Below are 19,276 nucleotides of genomic sequence, written 5' to 3' on the forward strand. Positions count from 1 at the left end.
CGGCCCCGGCCTGCCCTCCGCGGGAGGCGCCGCTGGCGGTGGGTGTCCTTCCACGGCCGGCCGGGGCCGGCGGGAGCGCGGAGGTCCCGGGGCCGCGCCAGGCCCTGCCCCGTGTGCTTCGGGAGTTGGCAACTTCAGGGGCTCGGCGGGGCTCCGTGCGGGTGCCGGCGTCCCGTGCGGGGGGAACGCGGGCGGGGGCTCCCCGTCCCCGCTCCTGGGAATGAAGGGCCGGGGGGGGGAAGGTGGGGTGGAGCTCAGGCTCCGCGAGCGAAATCGATCGCGCTGAGTTCGGTCCCACACACGTTTCTTGAACGCCTTGCCCGGGATGAGGCCGCAGGCGCCTCCTGTGTGCGAGGACGCGGGGCGCCGCGGGGACCCCGGGAATCCCGGGGATGAGCGCAGGACGCTCCGCGAGGGCGGCTCGCGTGGAATGTGTTCTCGGAACAAAACCGTAGTTACGCAAACGACTTAGGCAACATCTCCTCACTTCAAGATGAGCTCTCCGAGGTGTTCTGAAACCACACAGGAGGGTCCCACGTTTATCTGGACTTGTTTGTTGGTTTTGTTTTAACCCAGCCGAGCACCCACCACATGATGGTATTGGAATGAATGAATTTTAAGTGGGATCTTTAGTGCCCTGGAGAGAGGGAGCGTTACTTAAACGCATGAGCGGCGTTGGTGACCAGGTGTCACAGGTACAGCCCCCCGACGGGGCCGTGACACACACCTGGCCGTGCTTGCTCCTGCGGCGCCGCGTCCATCCCCTGGGCTGGGTCCACGGGACCGAGCGTCAGCTCCGAAGGGAATCCGGGGCCTCCCCCCCTGGGTTCCCACGCTGCCCCGAATGTTACCTTGTTGGCTTTGGGGACGTGACTCACGGATGGGGGACGACCAGGATTCTTAGAAGCACCTCCTCTCGGGGTCGGGCAAGTGCTGTGCGCTGTTTGGCCTGGGGAGGGGTCAGCCAGGCTCCTCACCTGAACCTTGGCCCTTTTTAGGACTCCCCTGAGCAGCTCTTGGAAACAGGGTTTCCCTTTTTAGCCTTTATTAGCATCTCTAAATACCTCCTGAGTTGCTGGGAAGTGCAGTGCCCTTTCCCCCCGTCTTTTAATGGGAAGACTGGCAGGCCTTCCGCGTGAGCACAGGATCCAGGGGCACAGCCCCAGGTGTCACCCGGCGCCCTTTGCACAGCACCTTGCCGGGAGTGGCATAGAAGGGGTTTGGGTGCGGAGACCCAGGGGGCAGAGCTCTGCTGCTCTGGCTGGAGTCGGCCTCCTGGTACCGCCCTGAGTGCTGCTCCTCACGGCCCATTGTGAGGAACAGAAGCAAGTATCTTAGGACTGATGTTATGTAACATCACTCCTCAGAAAACGGGGGTTTTCTTCACTGCGGTCGGTTTTCGGAAAACTTGTGCTACTAGTAGTTTTAGTTTGCTCATAGAAAGAAGTAGTTGCGCGATCTTATTTCAGAGTCATACATAGTATACTCTGAAAAAAGGAAATGTTATGTCCATTTCTGAGTTTGTGGCAATTACTGTTGTTATTCTCTCAAAAATATGCAGTCAGGCTGATACACAGACACACAGCTATGCTGAGGCATGAGGCCAAGTACCCCGTGTTACTGGTCACCTAGTATAACTAGTCCTTTCCGAGGGTAGGCAGCAAATGACCTGCAGCTGAGTTCACCTCGTGGCATCTCTTATGGGAAGTGAAGATTGTCTATTTCAGTTCTCTGTCCTCACCCCTAACCTCTTCCAGTTTGGGGAATGGTGCATCCATGGTACCCCAATACCTTTGTAAAATTGTTCCTTTTGCAGGGGAGGAATTTGTAATACTAGTATATGTCATAAAAAGGGGAAACTTGTTTGTATGACTAAATTGATCGAAAGAATTGTACAGGTGGTAAAATAGAAACAGCAGTGGGACATGTTTTAAATTGTACGGAGAGTGAAATTGTCATTAATGTTTTTATGGCCAATTTATTACGCTGTTTAGCATGTTGGTTTAGCTAATAAGTAGTGAAAGCTTTAGGACAAGGGCACGTTTTACTTTAAACTCAGTGTCGTCGATGGTTCATACAGACGTCAGATTTTACTGATTTGGGACAGTTGATTTTAGGTGACTGTTGGTCTTGTTGATGTTTCAAGAATAGATATACTTAGATAAAGTCATTTAAGATTTCAGGTCTCGCATTGCACACTCAGGACGCTTGTTTGGGAGGTGTTAGATCTTTGGGAAAGAGTGTACATTACTAGCTTTGTGACCTTGAACACATTTTATATCCCCTCTGAGTCATTCCTTCTGTGGGGCTAAAGTGGGGATAATATCCACTTGACAAGCGTTATTGAGAGTATATATTTTGTTTAAAGTAAAATGCAAGCTCTGTACAATGAAAGCTACCAGATTTGTGTCTGGTTCTGCAGAAATTCAGAGGGTAGGTTTTTAAAATAATCTCTAAGTCTTGTTTGCCTTACCTGTAAACTCGTGCCTTTCTCAGCATTGGTGTGAAAATTAAATGAGATAGTGCATGTACATGGATGAGTTCGGTGCCTGGAATATAACATGAACAGTAATAATTAGTTTAAACAGACTGTGATCAGTTAAAAGGAATACTCTGGTTAATCAGGAATGTCTGTATAAGACTTGGTTTTTCTTGTTAAGCGAGCCCTTTGTGAGGGATTGGTGAGAGACCAACGGGACAAGAAAAATGGAAATAAAAGAGGAGAGAGAATGGGAGTCTACACAAGTATTTATGGGGCCAGCCACTAGGAGTGTGAGGATTACAGATGGGTGCAGTGTGAGCAGTGAGTCATTGGCACTGGGTCGTTGCTGGGAGATCTAGAACAAAAAAGGGACCACATCTGGCCTCGCAAGGCCCATGCCCTTCTTTTCATACTGTTTGAATATTGTTTTATCATTCTTAACAACTATCACACTGAAATTTTTTCTTAACATTATTGAAAGGGCCTCACACTTGGAGACTATGTTTGGGGAGCAGTGGCTATCACGTTGTCCCTGGGAGCTGACTGTTGACTAGACGACGAGAAAGAAGACAAGACGGAGCCTCGGAAGGTCTGGGGATCAAACCGTTATCTGAGCATCGTTAAACCCTGAAGGCATCGCTATGCCGTCCTGAAATTTCCTAACAGGTAAAGTGGGTTATCTGAAGAGGCGTCTGTCTATAACAGCCATTCAGTGGCAATGTGAGATAATATTTAATATACACACTTGTGTTTAAAGTATCTTTTCAGAAGGCAGAAGAATACATGGCTCCTACTAAATAAGAGTTTTTTTCAAAGCCCATTTTAGGAGTTTCATGTTGTTCTTTAGAATTGTTTAGAAGAGGTGTGCACACGAAGTGCTCCAGATAGCCTACTATTTGGCACCGCTTACTACTGGGAGTGCTGGTGGTTATTCTGGCCACACCAACAACAGGCTGGACGTGTGAAGCAACAGGGTTAGCACGCTTTTAAAGTAAGGAATTGTTACTGGTAGAATTGCTACTTTGCATGGTTTTCCTTTTGTGAATTTTGTTTTGGTGTTTATAATAATGAAGGTGTTTGTCATTAAAGCTTAATTTTAGTTTTAAAGGAAATAATATCCCTTTAAGAATAGTCATTTTTGTCTATTGGTGTTGCTTTTAAAGTGAAAATACAAACTCACACACACGTATACTTAGGGAATAAGATTATTAGTAAGTATCACAGACTGTCAGAATATGTAAGTGTGTACCAAGCATAGAATTACATTAGGAATTTAGTGGTTTTGTACATTTGCGGAATTACTGCGTTGTAGAATTAGAAGGACCTTCTGATTATTAACCAGCTTCATTCTTACACACAGATAATCAGGAAATTGAGACTAAGAGTGGTTACATAATCTGCCCGAGGTGACATACCACATTACAGATTTCAGAATGGAGTCTGGTGTACGCAGCCCTTCTTGCCGTTGATGCAAGATGTTTTCATTTACTCCTGGGAGCTAGGGAATTTGGATTTGTGTCTTCATGGAGGATGTCACAGTTGAGCTGGCTCTTGGAGGGTGACCTGTGTTTGATTGGGCAGAGGTATAGTTGGCAGGGACATCTCAAACAGGCTGAACAACCAGAGTTACATCATCAACCTAGAGATTCTTTTCTCCTCTCAAGTGGGGTTGCCTGTTTTCTGTTTCTTAGTTGGCTTCCTTGATTTAATGGAGCTCATCTTCCTACTAATTTCCTAGACAGGTGATGGGGAGAGAGAATGTGTGTGTGTGTGTGTGTGTGTGTGTGTGTGTGTGTGTGGCCTTGCACGCCACAAAACATCTGTATTCTAAATGTTTGATTTCTAGTCTGGCTGTGTAGAATTCTAGGTTACTGTTTAGTCAGCATAGGGTAGGTTATGCTGCAGTGGCAGAGAAACTCCGAAATCTCAGTACAGAAGTAAAGCTTGATTTCTTGCTGTCAAGTCTGCTGTGGGCCTGGGGGGTCCTGTGGCGTTTTCCTTTGGCTCTGGTCCGCTTTTACCTTCAGCTCCCCCCTCATATCACCCTGCGGCTCTGGGTTTCCATAGCAGATGCAAAGAGCGCTGACAGGTCACAGGCTGGCACTTCAATATTTGGTGCAGAAGTGACACATCAGTTTGGCTCACAGTGCATTTCATTGGCTAGAACCAGTCATGTGCCTCTGCAAGGATGCCGAGAAAGATGGGAGCACATGCAAAGTCATTGACCGTAAGCGTGTGCCATATTGAAAGTAATTTCCAGTTGGAATTTTGAAGGCATTGCTCCATCAGCTTTCAGCTTTTAGTGCTGCAACTAAGTCAGTTGCCATCCGCATCCCAATCATTTGTATGTAATTTTTTTCTTCCTGGAAGCTTTATAGTACCTTTGTATTATCTCCTAAATTCTAAAATTTTATCATGATGTGCCTGATTATTTTTTCTCCTTTGGATGCATTGAGAGTCCATGTGTGAGGACCCAGGACCAGACCCTAGGCCAGGCAAGCTATATCTTAGGCTAGACAGGCTCATTTTAGAAATACCTCGCCCTAAGGAATGAGTCCTTTTAATCTGTAAACTTGTGTTGTTCAGTTCTGGGAAAAAAATTAAAATTTCTTTTATAATTTTTTCCCCTTCAATTTTTTTTTCTCTTCCTGACCGAAGCTCTTTGTTGGATGTTGGACCTCCTGAATTGATACATAACATTTAATTTTTTAAACTTTTTTTTAATCAATTTTTTTAACTCAGCTTTTTTTTTAAGAGGTAAATTTTCTGCTTTTCTTTTGAATTTTGAATTTTGGCCAGGAGTTTTTGTTTTCTAATTGTTCTCTCCCCACTTTTTAAAATAAATAGCATGTGACTCTTGTTTCAGATTTATGATACCTTTTCTTAAGACTTGTTTTTTGTTGCTTTCCCTCCAAGAGGGTTAGATTTCAGCTTTCTCCAGTTTTTCTAAGACAGTTAAAACACTGTTACCATTTTTCGTCATTGCTTTCCAGTTTTCTTTGCCCTGGTGGGTTTTTTTTTTTGGGGGGGGGGTAGTGGAAATAAGGAAGTGTTTCATAAGAAGCTCATCCAAAGTTTTTTGTTCTTTTTAATAGTTTTTTTTTTTTTTTTTTCTAGCATCAATGAATATTAAAGCCTTTTACCATGAGGGAAACCCTCATTTAATTTTTCTTTAGGTAAAGGTTTTCAGTTGGTGCTCTCATGAAGGCCCATCTGTGTCACTGAGCTCTGTGTAACTTAAATATGAATTGCTTGCTCATCTGTAGTGGGTAACAAATTATTTTAAGTTGGATCATTTTAAAAGCATGAAGCTATTCCATGTTTGGCAAGCTATAAGTGATTACTTTTGACAGTTATCATTTTACTGTGCATATAATGTTTTCCATTTTGTAAGATTTTTCTTCTATTTGCTTACTTGGGCTGTGTTATGACTTTGAATAATTATTGCTCTCCGGGATCCCCGTTGTCTCTAAAGATGAGTAAGTGAGGTTAATGTTTGCTCTTACATTTACTAAACCTTACGTGGATTACATTTTGTACCCCAAATCTGCTGTTCTTAATTTTAGTGCACTGGTAGAAAATGAGGAAAGATATTTTACCTGAAAACTCATATTCTCTAATGCAAACTGAATGAAAAACTCTTATATGTTCTATGCAAAAGCATTTGAATAACTGACAAATTGCTTTCCATTTGGAGCTTTTGTGTTAAGATCTAAAGGCTGAGAGCATTCAAAGCAATTGCGTCAAGTTTCAGTTATTTTTATGTGCATATTGCCTTTAGAAGTTAAAAAATGTTGCTTTAGTCGTTGCATATATTGAAGAAATTATGTGTATAAACAAATTACTTAAAAGGTTGAATGAAAAGTAGTGAAGAAACTTCAGCATTGTACTATTCCATACAGCGCCCCCACCACAGAATGAAAACAAAACAGCAAACGGATCTTTGGATCATACTTAATTGTCCACATTTGTCAGAAATTCTCAAAGGCTCTTACTCCATAGTTTAAACAGTGAGGTCATTGTTTCTCAGAGGCAGTGAAAGTGGTGAGATTGTTTAGGGCATATGCTACATTTTTAGCTAAAATATTGGCAAGTGCCTAGAAAGGTGTAAAAATACATATATTAAAAATTTAATATATATATATATATATAAAGACAATGATGAATTGATATATAGGTGTACTACTTTTTAAATCCAACATGTTAAAAATCTGAATTAGGAAATTAAGGAGTGAGTTGATTTCATTAATTCATATAAGCCAGCTCCATTAACAACATTTAAATGATTGAGTTTATGAACATTTGTTTCATATTCAATTTAATAGGAATGTATTGAACACATAGGAGAAGATGCTTAAAAATGCTCGTGTAAAAGTTCTGTGCAGGTGAAATTTCTAAGAATCTGCATATTTTTATTTTCCTTGAATCAGATACTTTTAAAGCTTGATGTGTTTGAGAGCTCAGCCTCTTTGTATGGGAGTCACACAGCCAACTCAGTGCCACCTACCCTGTATTGTCATGTCAGTAGCAATTCAGTGGCAGTGAATCACTTCAAAATTGATTAGTGCTTTTGCTCTATTTATAAATTCATTCTTCGTTTATTACATTTTAAGTTATGTGACAGCTTTAAATCCATTTTTCTTCACTTGGTTGTCTTTAAATTTTTTCCATCCACCTGTAACCATGCAAGTGTTCATATTGCTTTTTAAAGTAAAGCTTATTGGGATAAGATCCAGAGGTCCTAAAAGAAGTCAGAGCGGTTCTATTGTGCACATCACGTTTCAGTTACTGTTATTTGCATGTAGTTGTCTAGTGTGAAGCATTGCAGATTTTACCCTATGTGCAGACTAACTAGTTAGCTTAAAACAGTTATTTGGTTGCTGCCACAAGACGGGAGACTCCTGAGTCCGAGATCTCGGACCTTTTTCAGGATACTATCAGAAGCCAGGGTGTCAGTGTTTGTGCCTGCTCCCAGAGCCGCATTGTCAAGTTGAGAAAAGAATGGAGGGCCAGAGGAGAAAGCACAGAAGCTAACTAGGAGGCCGATGCAGGAATGCAGGCAGGAAAGCTTGCACCAGTGCGGCGGTAAAAAGTGATAGCATTCTGCATGTAATTTGAAGATGGCTGGGGTTGGGATTCCGTGCCGTACTGGATGTGGAGTGTGAGACGATGAGCGGACCCAAGGTGATCTGAGCAGCTGGAAGAATGGAGTGGCCAAAACTGAAAGTGGGCAAGACTACAAGTAGAGCAGGTGTGGGGGTGGGAGGGGCGGGACCCAGAGTTTTGTCTTGAACATGTCACTTCTCACGCATCTATTAAGTCGGCAATGTAGCAGTGTCAGGAAGGGAGTTGACTGTCACTAGGCTAAATAAAGAGATAGACATTTGGGAGTGGATGACATGCCTGAGAATGAGAGAAGTCGCTAAGGGGCATGAGGAAATGGAGAAGAAATAACCAAAGTCCAGTGCTGGCGAGCCCCAAATGAAGAGATTTGGAGGCGGGCTGAGGGGTGACCAGCTGGGTCAAATGCTGCTGATAGAGCTCCTAAGTTGGGACTGCGAGTCGGTGCTGCACTTGCAGTGTGGACATCACCGGTGACCTTGACGAGAGCAGCTTCTGTGTAGTGGTGGGGGAGTAGGTCTCCAGTGTGTGGGTTTAAGAGGGAGCTGGGAACAAGGGAATGGTCAGTGTCCAGGGTGCATGGTTCCCCCAAAGCGTTCTGCTGCCCAGGGATTCAAGAGGTGGATGGAGCCTCTTGCCCCGCCCACAGCTGGTTAGAAAGTGGGGTCAAGGCCGTTTGTTTACAGGAGTGAGAAGTGACGCTTTGAGGAGTAATCTAGTAGAGGGCAGTTGTTGGCAGGTGACGATCAGGTACTCTGCCTTCAGAAAGGTGTGGCGTCTGTGTAGTAATAGGGTGGAAATGCACACGGGAACCAGTGTTTCTGCGTCGGTAGAAGTGCTGTTGGGTGTTTTCTTGTGATGTGTTTCATTTTCTCAGTGAATCAGGAAGCTGGACCATGAGCTAGATTGAGGAGAGGGGAGTAAGTGTCACAGGTGTGAGGAAAGCTGTGAAATGCTCAGCCTGCAAAGGGAGAGTGAATGGACCAGGGAACCAGGCAGCTTTAAGGCTCAGGAAGCTTCTGGTCATGACCATGAAGTGAGACCAATCAGAGCGGCGATGGGTTTCTCAGCCACATTCCCCTGTGAGGAAGGGTGCAGGTGTGGCACAGGCGGAGCGGATTTAACCAGGGTTGTGGTTTTGCCAGGGTTTTTCATCCTGAGAGAGGGGGAAGGGAGTTCAGGGTAGTGCTAGAGAATGGTTGGGATTCATCATGGACAATCAGTGGAGTAGGAAGGGAAAAGGGACCTTGACTAGTGGTGGGGTTATTTATTATTCTTGTCTCTTATTTTAGACTTTGAATATTTCAGCCCAGCCCTCGACTATACACCAAACAAAGTGTCAGATTTGCAAAAAGTTGTTTTGGGTGAGGTGTGGAGAAACGAGAGGCTGTCTAGGTTCTAATAAAGCAAAAGTAATCCAATATTCTTATCTGGTAGTTTACGTTTTTGTTTGGCCATCATGGCTTAACTGAAAGCCAAGAAAAGATCTTGTATTTTGCTTTAACCTGATGGATTTACTCAGCCATTCCCTTTAAAAAATAACTTAAGCACAAACAAGCTCATAGACTCTATTCTTATAAAAACGTCCATGTTTATTATAGACTGTTTTGAAACTACAGTATTGATAATGATATTTACAAAAATTTCTGTGATCCACTTGACATTTCTGCTGTTTTCCTCCCTATTCTTGCTACATAATCAAAACCACGCTTTACATACGATTTTGTTTCCTGTGTTTTGCACTTAACAAATGAACAATATGAAATCTTCCCCCATGTTATTTATAACTCTGGGTAAAGATCAATTTTAGTGGTTCCCTAAAGTTCCATTGTGTAGCTGTGCCAGCATTTTGTTTACAGTTCTCATACTGTTAGAAATTAAAATTCTTTTGCTATTTTAAAAGTTAAATTTTTTTATCATATATAATAATGCAGGGGAAATTATACTTTGGTTTCATATTATTTAAGATTTATAAACAGCATTATTGGATCAAAGAGTATGAATATTTTTAAGAGTTGCATATGAGCCAAGTTATATTTTTCAACTACAATATATTAAGACACTTTCATGTAATGAGTGTCATTATTTAGAAAAACCTTTGCTGAGTTCACTTGTGAAAAATCATTATTTTAATTTGCATGTCTTTGATTCTTATGAGGGTCAGTATTTTTCTGGGAATATGTTGAGTCATTTGGTTGTTTATGTGGAAAAATGCATATTAATTCCTGCCTCACACATAACTCAGTACTAGATTAATGAAGGACTTACATGTGAATAGCACAACTTCAGTACTTTTATAGGAAATACAGGGGAACATATGCTTTCAAGTGTCAGAGGATTTCTTAAGACAATAGAAGGGACAAGCAATAAAAGATGACTGACAAATTTGACTAAAATAAAATTAGGAACTTCTGTTCCTCAAGATACCACAAAAAGAATAAAATGTGAAGACACAAGTACCATCTATTGGGTTGTCGGGAAAGTCATGACGCATTTTTGCATTGAAAAACAGAAAAATACGTCATGACTTTCCCGACGACCCAATATATAGCTGGAGAAAAAGGAAAGTGGGTCTGTGTGAGTGAACTGCTGTGGAGTGATTTCCAGGAGTCTGAAATGTACCTGCCGTATCGGAAGTTTTTTTGTTCTACATATTTAACCATGCATTTACATCATTTTTCCACAATAAGAAAAAAAGGAAAATGTTGAGTGAAAGCCAGATGCCTTTACATCCGCAGCACAAGGTCTGAGCGGCCCGGTTTCCTACCGTCTCGCCAACACCAGGTCTGGCACTCTAGTTGGTGTGTCGTGGGGTCTCACTGTGCTTTAGATTTACATTTTCCCGATGACCAGTACTTACTGTCAAGTCCCTTTTCATGTGCTCAGTAGTCATTTGTCTTTTTTGGTAAAAAGTCTATTCAAGTCTTTTGCCCGTTTAAAAATCAGGTTATTTGCCTTACAATTCAGTTGTAAGAGCTCCTTATGTTCTGGACACACATCCTTTATCAGATATACGATATGCAGATATTCCCTCCCAGTCTGTGGCTTGTCTTTTATTGATGCAGTTTGGAGCACAAAAGGGTACAATTGGAATGAAGTCCCCAAATTCAGTGGCTTTCGTGAGTGAGTTTCTCAGTTGATGCTGTTCATCTCCAGAGTGCTGACACGGTTGCTTTGGAGAGTTTGGCCCAGCTTGAGAGTTACGTTTTGCAAAGAGGATTTGTCAGCCTCCCTCCTGGCTCCATCACACCACAGTGACTCCCCCTTAGTACATACACGTCCCTTTTCCGCTTTTCACACGAGGAAACTGAGGCATGGGTGCCCACGGTCACTGGGAAATGGTGGCTGTGGTTTGAACTCAGGCAGTGTGGCCCCAGGATCTGTGCTCTGAGTCACTGACTCGGTCCTCCCAGGCCCCATGTTATGGGAACACAGTCAGAGGAACCTGTCGTTTCGGGCCGCGTGCCAAGGGGGCCGCACTGTGTCTGTTAGCAGCTTCCTTCGTGACTTTGGGCAGATCATTGAACTCCTGAGGTTTAATTTGCTCTTTAAAATGCAGATAAAGATAGTTCACTCCAAGTAGAGTTCTTGGGAGGTTTCCAGAAGATGAACGTGCATTTTTTTCGTGTGTACGTAGTGATGCCTGCATGGTGGTGGCTGTGGTGGTATTAGTTACAGAAGTCGTAGCAGCAGGGACAGGACGCCTCCCCCCTTCCTGGTGTGACTTAGGCATCGCCTCTGAATGATGGCAGCAGCCTAAGCATCTTCTTTTACAGCCCTTCTCATAGCCTTCTGCAAATGTTTGCTTACTTATATTCTGTCCTAGCATCTAAGGTCCTTGAGGTTAGTATACGGCCTTTATCTTTCATGCCTGTTTTTACTGTGGCTTTGCAGCTGACTCCTTGTACTTTTCAAGGAGCCTGAGTGTTTTATCAGTGTCAGACAAGGATGTGACCTGGAGTGATAAATAAGACAGGGAGGGAGGCCAACAGTGGGCTTAAGTGAAGGAAACGTGCAGTCGGAGTGGGTGATGAGAACACTTGCTGTGTGGGGTGACCTGGATGCCAAGGTGTTTGGCTGGATAAGGCGTTCATCTCTGGAGCCCACAGGGAGCGGAGCCACCAGAAGAGCCCGGGGTGTGGAAGGGAAGACGGAACTATGAGTGCGTGAGGTCCATGGAGTGCGGCAGGTGTGGGCGGCCGACTTGACGTCAGATCAGAAGCTGGAAGAAGGGCGAACAGTTTGGGAAGGTTCAGGAGGAAGGATTAAGGGGAGCGGTGGAGACCTTCGACCCTGAGGGCACCAGAGCCCAGTTTTTCATGGTTCCAGGTGGCTGAATGTGAAACAGACTCATTCTTGTACCTGGACTGCCTAGTTAGTAAGTGTGGGTGGGTGGTGGTTTTGTAGTGAAGTGAAACTTGTTCAGTGGTTACAGGAAGACCTAATAGAGAAAATACGTGCGTGTCTACTGGCCCCCTGATCCCTTTTCCTGCTCCCTGGAGGTGTAATCACCAATATTTGGATATTCTTTGAGACATTTACTCTATATATTTAGGCATACAAACATATGTATACAAATGGGACCATATTTGCATTCTGTTTTTAGCTTGCCTTTTTCTAATAATGTATCTTGGACCTCTTTCTTTATCTGCATAATATTTCATTGTATTGATGGATTATATTGGGTCGTCAGAAAAGTCATGATGCATTTTTGCAATGCAAAACATAGAAAAAATATGTCACGATTTTTTTGACAACCCAATAGCTTACTAAACTGGACCACTGGTTTTTGATGTGTATTATTATTGTCATTTCCTAATACATGAGTAGTTTGTTTCCGGAATAAATTATGCTCGCACACCAAGGTATTACTGTATTAGGTTAATTCCACATTTTTATCAAAATGAATTATGCAGTAAAAGTCTGGGGTAGTGATTAAGTGGGCTCATTTTATAGAATCAGTTGTGTGATATTAGGCCAGAGCATTCACCCGTTCCTCAGTTTCCCCATCTATACAGTGGGACTGTTACTGGTGTTACTACTGCTGTTTGCCACACGCACCTACAGAGCCTAATACAGACATCACACATATGAACACATTTACACCTCACAACTAGCTTGAGTGATCGATACTGTTAGTTCTGAGATCACTCAGCTGTTACACGGTGGCCCTGGGATACACAGGGACTGCTGTGTTCTGGTTGCAGAGGCGCTGCCTCTGTTACGCTTCTTCGTGTGTGGTACTGAGGCCCGGGTTGTCAGGATGGAATGAGACGCGCTGTGTTCAGGTGGCTGAAGCTGAGGCCCAGCACCCTCTTGGCCAGCGTGGCGTCTCTTTTTACCAGTGGTAGGCCAGTACTGGTAAGCGATCGAGCAGTATTAGCCTTTTTAATAAAATTAATGCTGTAGGCACATCGTTTTCCGTATGTCCTTGTTTTGACGTGAGTATATATCCAAAAGGCAAGTTCCTAGTAGCGTAATTACTTGGTTAAAACATATGAATTTAAAATTTTAATAAGTATTTTCAAATAATCCTCCACAAATTGTCTCTATTTACACACTTCAGCGATTAGTTATGAGTGCCCAGTCCCTCATACCCATGCCAGCATTGCTACTGATTTAACTTTTCAACTCATAGGCTAAAGATAATATCTTGTTTTGTTCTCAGTGGCTTTTTAAAGTTGGGGTACAGTTTCCATACAGTGACGCTCACCCTTTCTAGCGTACTGCCTGTTGAGTTTATCCAAGCGCATTCAATCATGCAACCACCACCACACCCAAGACTGAGAACAGTTCCCGTCACCCCCAAATTCTTTTGATTTCTGTGCGATTCACAAGTCGAGAATCGAGTGTTTATTGGCCACTTGAATTAGCTTTCTTCCTCTCTTGCTTGTTCTCTTTCTTCCTTCTGTCATTCTTTTTTTGTGGACTGTTCCTGTATTTGCCTATTTGCTTTTAGGATTGTGTGCCTTTCTCACTGATTTCTAAGACATAGTCTATGTTACAGAAATTCGTTTTTTGTCATAGGTATTTGCAGTTTTTCTCCAGTTTATCTTTTGGCTTTATGTCATTTTTTGGCTATCTAGAAATTTATAAATTTTGCATTGTTAAACTTACTGATCTTTTCCTGCATGGATTCAGGGTTTTATGTTAAGCATAGAAAGGCTTTTTGCAGTGAAAGATTTTTTTTTTAATATATTTTTTCCAACTTTTAAAAATGTTAGCATAGTTGATCCTCCTGGAATTTATTTTCATGTAAGACGTAAAGTAAAAGCCTTGCTTTCTCTTCCACCCCCAGTGCTTATCCGCGGCACGTGTCATCGTTTCCTGAACAGCCCCTCTTCCCTGCGCTCGTTCAGCGTGTCCCCTCAGTCACGGACGCTGTGGACATGCGTCTCGGCCTCTTGCTTGACTTTCTAGTCGCTTTCCCTCCAGTTTTAAGCTGGTACAGTATGTTTCAATGTCTTGTACAGCTCATGGCCCCTTATTTGTGCTTTAGAATTTTTTTTTCTCTTTTCATTGTTTATATGTCAAAAGTAGCTTCACTATCATTTTGTCAGCTTTTTTGCAAAACCATTGTTGATGTTTTATTGGGATCTTGAGTTTATATTTGACATAGTTTATATTTTGTTATATGTTTTATCTAAGAGCATTTTTTCTCCCTCACCCTCTCCCTCTCTCTGCACACACACACACACACACACACACACACACACACACACACACACACACGCACACGATGATCCTCTGAGCAGTTTTAAAGTTTTTCATGTTTAAGCTTTTGAACATTTTTAAATTCAGTTTTTCTCGAAACTGTTATAAATAGAATGTCTTTTATTATCGTTTCTTACCAGCTTTTTAAAAAGAATTCCTAGTGATTTTTACCTGTACATCTTATAACCGGGTACTTGACCAGATTCTTTCTCTCTTTTTTCCTCCCTGATATTTGTTCAGTTACATGACAGTTATGTCTCCTCCTTTCAATATTTATACTTATTTCTTACTCGTGTCTAATTAACTGGCTCGTATGTTGAAAATAATACTAATTAATAGTATTGATAATTGGCATCCCTGTTGCTGGTTTTCAGCATTTTTTTCATTATTCATGGCTCTTAATTTTGTTACATGTGTCATCTGTTTTACAGTTTGGGGGCGGGGGTTAAGAATTGATGTTTGAGTTTTTGTGGTGTGTGGGAGCTATGACCGTACAATTTTACTTTTCTGATCTCTGATGATAAATTATATGACTAAGTATATAAATATACGGCCATGCTGGCAACCCCAGGATGCACCTGGAATTGTTTCCCCACCACTGTGATTTCTAGTTTGGCACTTCTTTTAAGTAGAGTTAGAAGTTAATCACATTTGCAAAGCTATCTTTGTACAAAGGCTTAGGTGGTGGTGGTGGTTTTCTTCTTTTTTTTTTAAAGATTTTTATTGGGGGATTGGGGGGATGGGAACAGCGGTGGGGAATTGGGGGAAGGGGAACAGACAAGTTGCTGTCCTTTTGTTCTTCAGTCTAGTTGTGGAGGATGTTGCTTCACTGGCCCAAGTTGGCACCATCGTTGCGCTCTTCCCGGGCGAGGCAGATCAGTCGCCGGCTTCTGGACGGCCGCTCACTGTGGCTGCTGGCCGCTCACGCTGGCTGCTGGCTACACACGGTAGCCCATGGCAGCCCACTGCAGCAGGGGCTGCAGCCTACGCCATTCCCAGTGACTCACGGCAGCCCAGCTCCAGGTTGAGCTGTTGTTCAGCATCTTAGCTGTAGAGGGCAGTGTCACTGGCCCTCATATGTGGGATCCGAACCGGGGCCCTCTGGCGTCCCAAGCGAGTTCTTAACCAACGCCCACTTGGCCGGCCCGGTTTTCTTCTTTTAAGTAATGTTTTTCTAGTCTTTTAGAGTGATTTTACCACACCTAATTCCACAGAAAATTTTTTAGCCATCTGCATTTATTTGGCGTTTACAAATCAATTAACTGTTTTTGTAGCAAGAACTTAAAAAATATATACTTACTTGTTTGCATGTTTAAATCATGCCATAAGTTTAGAAAAATTTGGATGAGCACCAGCCATGTCCAGGAACTGTTCTAGGTACTGAGGATATAACAAGTGACTGAGACCGATGATGTTTCTCATCTCCAGCAGAATACAGCAGCATATAATTCAGCTGATAAACTAAGGAAATCACAGGCATGCTAAATGAGAGAATAGCCAATAGAGATTTTGAGGTATTTTAGAACTTTCTGAGACAATTGGTTTTAGTTGTCATTTCCATATATGATTGGATTTTTTAACCAAATCTGAAAATCTGTTTTTTCCCCTAATAGTTTATTCCATTCATATTTATTGGTATGACAAACATTGGGACCGAAATGCGATCCTATTTCAGGTCATGTGGGCCATTGCCTCTCTCTTCTTTTTCATTACAGAGTCTGCACCTTTCCCTCCTTTCTACTTTTTTTCTGGAAAGGCTTTAGTATCTGTTCTTTATTTTTCCCTTTTTATAACGGTAATGGCAATAGTGTCCTGGCAGCTTTGGGGGCAGTGGAGTAGGATCCAAAGAACTGAACGGGGAGGGTGTGAACCAGGGCTCCAGACGGGCCCAGAAACTGACAGTGCGACTGTTCCTGTGGAGACTCATGGCAGCACCTCTCGCTGACTCTATACGGACGCTGTTCTCACATGAAAAGTCTTTCTTTTTGCTCTCTTAAACTGTCTTCACGGAATATTTAAGCCAGCAGTTTTCAAAGTGTGGTGTGTGGGTCCTCCTTAATGCTAAAATATAACCATACTAAAACATTATTTGCTTTTTCCACAGTATTGACATTTTCACTGAGGGTACAAAAGCAGTGAGGGCTAAAATTCATGGTGCCTTACCCCTAGGAAGGCATCAGCTGTCATAGTGTTAAATTTCCATGGTAGTCATGTACTCTTTACCTCCCGGCACTTGTAGTAAAAACAGCATTCCAGTTACATTTAAGAATGTCATTGATGAAGCTGTAAAAATTATTTATTGTATTAAATCTTGACCCTGGGTACACCTCTTTTCGAATCTTTATGAAGAAATGGAAGTATGTAGAACGCACTTACTCCCACCAACTAAAGAAGGCTGTCTCAAGGGGGAGCTGTGTCCTTGAGTTGCTAGCTGAGATAGCTACTTTTTCAGGAAGCACTGCTTTTACCTAAAGGAACAATTGACAAACTATAGTTGTTCAGCTTGAGTTTTCAGTAGTTATTTTCTCATAAATGAGCAAAGTACGCCTGTTACTTCACTGACAGTAAAGATGCCAACGATAAACTTAAGCTTTCAAGCAAAAACTAGGATTGTGGAAAACTCGAATCTACCACTGTTAGCTGAACTACTTCCCAATTTTAATGAGATCAGTGGTGATATAATAAGGATAAATTTTTCATATTGTATAATGAAATAACTATGTGCTGTTCCAGAAACAGGCATGCAGAAAAGATGCACTCAAAAGTGCAAGCTAGACCCCCGGATTTAAAGTAATAGAGTAAAATTCTTAATATGGTCTCCGATTTCTCAGTGCAACTAACTTCTAAGAAACTTACTTGTTGATTTTTGCTACGGTATTACAGAAGAATGCCCACAGTCATGTGAAAAGGTTATTACACAAAACCCCTCTCCAGTTCCTGGCTGTACATCTGCAGGGGGTTGAATTGTCTTCTTGTGTTTTAACTGAAGCAACATATTGGAACAGAATGAATACAGGGGTAGATGTGAGCATCCAGCTGTCTTCCGTCAGACAGAAAAAAGATGTACAAGGATGTAAAACACTACCACTTCGCATGGTGAATTTTTACTGTTTGAGAAAATAATTCATTTTTCATGAAAATATTATGTTAACGTGTAATGAGTATATTGTCATTTTTAAATGAATTATCAATTAAATATTTTTGTCTTCTAAATGAAATTAGATTTCATTTCTAATAGGGTAAATTTCACTAGATATAGCTCACTTAGATCTTTCTGTGGTCTTCAGCCATTTGTAAGAGGTTAAGGGGTGCCGAGTCCAGAAAGTTTGGGAACCACTGATTAAGCAGTAGACTGCCCAGCAGGCAGCTTGTTACAGGGGAGGAATGCGAGCTTTGGCGACAGCAACCAGGTTCAGATTCTGGAATTGCTGTTTCCTAATGGCAAATTAATTAACTTTGTTGGGCAGATTTTATTCGCTGAGACCCAGTTTCCTCATTGTAAAATGATAATAATCAAGCTGTTTTATTTGTTGTAAGTTAAGTAGTTTGATGTTGTCTTTTAATGTTTTCATTAGGTGTTACGTTGACAGGCACGACTCCATCCAATCATTTCTTAAAAAGGAGGTGTTGAAATTACTTGAAGAGGTTACCTCCTGCCCATATGAATACAATATTCATGTCTAAACCTTTCCTTTGAACCTTTATACACATTTTCAAGTATATGTGTAAACTTAAAATTTTACAATTAGAACATTTACTTAGGCATGACGAGACAGATGGTAATCCTATAAAAAGATGGCATATATTTTTGGACGCGCAACAGAAAAACATACTCTTAAAAATTCCAGAGTAATCTTTGCCTAGAAAATGAAGGGAAGAGATAGGGGACCATATGGCCTAATGGAACTTTTTATAGTTTCTAAGGTCTAGAGTTGGATTTTGTTTATTTAATGTTAGTATTGAGTTGCATGTGGATTGGTAGTTGAAAAAGGAATAATTACCCAGTAGATAATTACCAGGTACTTTTCCTGTGGTTATCAATCTCTTGTTTTCTATGAAATGGATACAGTAGTGGGTGCAGCACCATGTGGACCCCGGGTTTAGCGAGGTTTGTTTGATGTGAATTCTCACTAAGCTGCCTGTCATTGTGGCACAGTGTTCTTCTCATTCAGTTCACTCCATTTTCATTCAGCACGTGCTTGTTTACTGATGACCTTCTCTGGGCCAGGTATGAGCTAGGTGGTGGGGATGAAATGTGGAGGAGAAAAATTGACACAGTTTCTGATGTCACATAGATTATAGTCTGCTGGGATGCTTGGCATTAGTCAAATAATGATAGACGAGTCAAGCATACTGACCGAGAAAGTTCTAGGCAGGGTCCGCAGGCTTCTCAGAGCTTGGGGCTGGGGAGTTCCACCTGCGCAGGAAGAGCCGGGTGTGGCCGGGGAGGCAGCAACAGGTGAGCTGAGGTCTAAAGACAGTCAGAGAAAAGAATGCAGAAGAACACATTCCAGACCAAAGGGCCAGCACGTTAAAAAGTGCAGTGTTAGGAGAATAAGGTGAGTGCTTGCAGTGTGGCTGGAGCAGACATCACCAAGCAAGGAACAGGCAGAGCGGGGAGGACCTTACAGGCCATGTCAAGGCCTTTTATGACCTCATCCTAACCGAGGACAAGGTATTCCTCCAGGTGAGGTGGGGAGTGAGGGAGGTGGAGGTGGGCAGAGTGTCTCCTCACTACCTGATAGGGTCCCATGTCTACTGAGCACCTCCTACGCCCTTGGGACGGTCCTGGACTTGGAGACATCAGTGGGTAAAGCAGAGTTAAAATCCCTGCTTGTGTAAAGCTTAAATTCTTTAATATAAAGGAGGGAGAAAGACAAAGCACATAACAAATCAGAAAGCCCCGTTGCATGCTAGAGAATACTACTACGTGGTAAGAGGCTTTGTGCTGCAGCTTCT

The 19,276-nt window shown here is 42.4% G+C and overlaps 1 protein-coding gene across 3 annotated transcripts in view; it reads left to right on the forward strand.

Annotated features, from left to right (window-relative positions):
• Positions 1 to 19,276, forward strand: part of SOCS6 (suppressor of cytokine signaling 6) — a 32,931-nt gene that overhangs the window by 1,187 nt on the left and 12,468 nt on the right. The window contains exons 1-2 of one of the 3 annotated variants that reach the window (XM_019625179.1): positions 2,441 to 3,148; positions 13,902 to 14,048. The gene's annotated coding sequence lies outside the window, so the exon portion shown is untranslated. Of the gene's footprint in view, positions 1 to 2,440; positions 3,149 to 13,901; positions 14,049 to 19,276 lie in introns of those variants that run through there. The other 2 variants (XM_019625177.1, XM_019625176.1) reach the window with 2 other exon arrangements.

Source organism: Hipposideros armiger, unplaced genomic scaffold, assembly GCF_001890085.2.
Source record: "Hipposideros armiger isolate ML-2016 unplaced genomic scaffold, ASM189008v1 scaffold_618, whole genome shotgun sequence".
In the NCBI taxonomy this organism is placed as follows: Eukaryota; Metazoa; Chordata; class Mammalia; order Chiroptera; family Hipposideridae; genus Hipposideros; species Hipposideros armiger.